Consider the following 4,428-nt stretch of genomic DNA (forward strand, 5'->3'; position numbering starts at 1 on the left):
GATTTGGCACCTTTCCAGACACGTCTTAACGCCAACACCGACCTATCAATTATTATTCAGTCTGTCAGTCAGTTAAATGAAGGCAACTGATACATCCAAACGTAATGAATTACTTACTCACGAATTATATCTTTCATACACTACCAGTTATAAGGCCTTGCACCTCTCAAAACTCCCACGTAAAACAAAAGTTGATATTATGAAGTCACTCGTAAACATCATACATAACACGTACACATTACTCATTAACCAATATGTATACTTTTGTTTTCTACCAGAGAGTTTAGTAATAATATGATGGAGATAACATACAAAAGACAAAGCTAAATAACTTTGGTAGGTTATTTAGCTTATGGGTGATTGAAGCTGTTATTTATACTGTTTTCACTATTGTCTTTATTTAAGGTGGATGTGGTGTTTGTCTGTGTGTAAGAGTGTCAATAACGAGTGATGGTCGCACGCACACACACACACACACACACACACACACACACACACACACACACACTAAAAAGCAGTCAGGGAGGAGACCAGCGTGGAGGCACAAGTTAATTAGCAAAGTTGAGGAAGGTGACTTGTCTTAAGGCCCCGAGATAGAGAGAGAGAGAGAGAGATGAACCCAAATTGAAAAAAATAAAGATAGATTTAATAGAAACTTTTACGTTAATATAGACGCATAGATAATGATCAAGTTGACGTACTTTATATTATTATCAGACGTTTACAACTACATCACCTACAGAGCTTCGTCCACCTTAATGATGAGTTTGTATCTGACTGACTTAGTTAAGGTACGGTACAATGTTGGTGACGGGGTGACATTTGAACTGGGACGATATGGGAAGTGTGTAAGGTGATGCGGTCTCTTAGGTTCAGTTAGGAGAGTGAGGGTTTGTGTGAGGAGCTTGGTGACTCCATAACACGGACTGACTGACTGACTGACGGGACGGACTGACTGACGGGACGGACTGACTGACGGGACGGACTGACTGACTGGCTGGCTGGCTGACTGACTCTCTAATGTCACCGTATGTTTTCCTTGTCATCTTTATTCATTGTTTTTTCTTCTTCCTTTTGGTTAATATTTTCTCGTAGTATATCGTAAAGTATTATCAATAGTATACACACACACACACACACACAGTAGAGTACAGCGAGACATGTGTGTACACTTTTAAGTAATGGCAGGTAAAATAAGTCGGGAGCGGTGGAACAGGTGACACCTAACCTGGCAGGCCATTACTCTTGTCCACTTCCTCGATACTCTCTCTCTCTCTCTCTCTCTCTCTCTCAAAATATTTTGGGCGGATCTTCCTCTATCACTGCCTATTACTTTCATCAGTCCCATCACCACAACAAAGGGAAAATCTTGTCTAACAAATCTGCTGACGTGTTTTTAGGAAAGTCTATGAGGTAGTAGATAATGACGAAAATTACAATGTTATATTCGTAGACCAGTGGTTCTCAACCCTTTTCACTCCATTCCCTTGAGGAATTTTCAACATCTTCGTGGCCTCCTTCATTTTCTCCCCCCATTCGGTCCTATCACCACTTGCAAAGGGATGACACACGGACACGTACTGAACAAGTCAGTTCAGCAGCTCGGTCCAGCGCCTGTCACACAGACAGGGACTGGACCTGTGAAATCTTAAATAATCCGTAAAAAAAAAAAATAGCACCAGAGTATGTAAATATTAAAATTGTATTGTCGTTATGATTAAACAAAATGACAAAAAAAAAAGAATGAAAATTCTCTTCTGCCAAGTCAAAATAAGTAATACAAGTTTTGTTTAATTCAGATTCCCAACATTATTTGGAAACGTACAATTTATAACAGCTCGCCGTGGCTTCCCTAAATTCATGCCGTGGCTCCCTTGGGAGCCATGGCCCCCAGGTTGAGAACCACTGTCTTAGACTTTAGCAATGCATTTGACAGAGTACCGCATCAGAGGATTCTGAGAAAAGTTAAGGCTCAGAGTAGCGTGGGGAAATATAAATTGGATAAAATCAGGGCTCACTGATAGAACAAAGAGGGTCAGCGTAGATGGTTTTAAGTCCGAGTGGGGCTGTGTAACCAGTGGGGTTCCTCAGGGGTCGGTACTGGGCTCACTTTTGTTCATAATCTACATAAACGATCTAGATACTGGGATCAGCAGTGACATAAGCACGTTTGCGGATGACACCAAAATAGGGCGGCAGATTAATTCAGGGCAGGATGCAAATGCATTACAGGAGGATTTAAATAAACTGCAGGAGTGGCTTGAAAGCATCTAGCTCACCCGTTACGAACACATCTCTCGCCACACAGCCCAGAGAGATGTGTTGTTGTGTTGAGAATTGTTCGTCGTGGAAACTCCAACCTCACAATTGTTCTTTAATAAACCCTGGCAGCCGAGGCACTCAAAACTAAAATCGACACAATGTGACTAACTGGACGGTGTTGTGGGGAGGAGGTAGACATATATTGGAGGTGTGTGTGTGTGTGTGTGTGTGTGTGTGTGTGTGTGTACTGTTTATTAGTTATTATTCAAAACATCATTCTCTCACTCGACCCAATATCATAGTTAGTGGTTCAATAATATCAGTATCTTCATCATACACAATACAGTCGATGAATTTATACACACAAAACGAAACATTACGGGACAAACTTTTTTCCCCCCTGCGGTAACCTGTGAGGGCAAATTACCTGTCGGTGTAATAAAATGATATGCAAATGTGTTACGAGTTTTCATTTCAACACCTAATTATTTGACCTTTTTTCTGGCTATTATACTTACATATGTGTGTATTATAGAGATATGTATGTACGTTTTGCTTGTGTGTATATTTTGGTGTATTTTATTGTGTATTAAAGGTGGTTGGTGTATGTAAGACCAGACAGACAGACAGACAGAGTGAGAGAGAGACAGACAAATAGACAGACAGAGTGAGAGAGACAGACAGAGAGACAGAGTGAGAGAGACAGACAGACAGACAAATAGACAGACAGAGTGAGAGACAGACAGACAGACAGAGTGAGAGAGACAGACAAATAGACAGACAGACAGACAGAATGAGAGAGACAGACAGACAGACAGGTGGTAATAAAACGATTTCTCAACTCTGTCTTCCTCCTGTCTTATGTATTCATGTTATTCCATCTCAGCCAAATCCTAGAACACATGTGAGAGGCAAAATAACAACAACAATAATAACACACAACAACAAAAAACAACAACAACAACAACAGTAAAGACAACATTTCTATCCATGAACAAAACAAACTGTGACTGCCGCTCCTATAAACAACATCTCCCCAGCATAAATGGGGGAGAAATATCAAAACTGTGTACGAGTAGCAATAAATTCTCCCCTCCCCTCCCCCCCCCTTCCCCCAACCCCCCCCATAACCACCCTCCTTCATGGGCAATTCCTCCTGCTCCTCAACCTACCCTACTTCATGGGCAATTCCTCTCCTCCTCCTCTTGCTCTGCCTCTCCTTGGCTCCAGTAGGTCGTATCTCTCTCTCCCCCACCCATCCCCCTCCTCCCACCAACCCCACACAAATAAATCCAAATAAAAAATCTAGTCACCTCAAAAGCCCCTCCCCCTTCCTCCTCCTCCTCTTCCCCAACCCAAAAAAATTCCAATCCGTCCATAATAGAATTTTTGGGAGGCTAAGTTCTCGTCAGTGGGTTGTGGTTATTGTGTTGTGTTTTTTGACTAATTCCTTTTACAGGTTTAAACTCAATAACTGTGTGTGTGTTAGTTGGTGGTTGTGTGCGGATGGATGAGTCTTCCCACTCCCTTGCCCACCCTTTCCACCCCACTCCTCCCTCTCCTCCTTAGATAAACCCAACAGGATACCATAACAGGTTTTTTTTATGCCAGATACTATATATAAACGAAGTGTGTGTGTGTGTGGGGGTGTGTGGGGTGGTGCTGTGTGTGTGTGTGTGTGGGGAGGGGTGTTATGTTTGTGGGGTGTTGTGTGTGTGTGGGGGGGGTGTTGTGTGTGTGGGGTTGTGTGTGTGTGTGTGTGTGGGGGGGTGGTTTGGGGGGTTTTTGTGTTTGTGGGGTGTGTGTGTGTGTGTGGGGGTGTTGTTTGTGTGTGTGGGAAGTGTTGTGTGTTGTGTCAGTGTGTGTGGGGTGTTGTGTGTGTGTGGGGGGGTGTTGTTTGTGTGTATGTGGGGGGTGTTGTGTGTGTGTCAGTGTGTGTGTGGGGGGCTGTTTGTGTGTGTGTAGGGGGTGTTGTGTGTGTGTGGGGTGTGTGTGTGTGTGGGGGTGTGTGTAGGGGGTGTTGTGTGTGTGTCAGTGTGTGTGTGTGTGTGTGTGGATGAAGGAACGTGACAGACTCTCATCTCTAGGGAACAAGTTATAGCATCACTTCCCAGGTTGTATCCAGCTGCCGCCTTTGCATAATTCTGTATTCTCAAGGAAATCAGT

This window comes from Homarus americanus, unplaced genomic scaffold (assembly GCF_018991925.1).
Source record: "Homarus americanus isolate GMGI-L3 unplaced genomic scaffold, GMGI_Hamer_2.0 scaffold15914, whole genome shotgun sequence".
NCBI lineage: Eukaryota > Metazoa > Arthropoda > Malacostraca > Decapoda > Nephropidae > Homarus > Homarus americanus.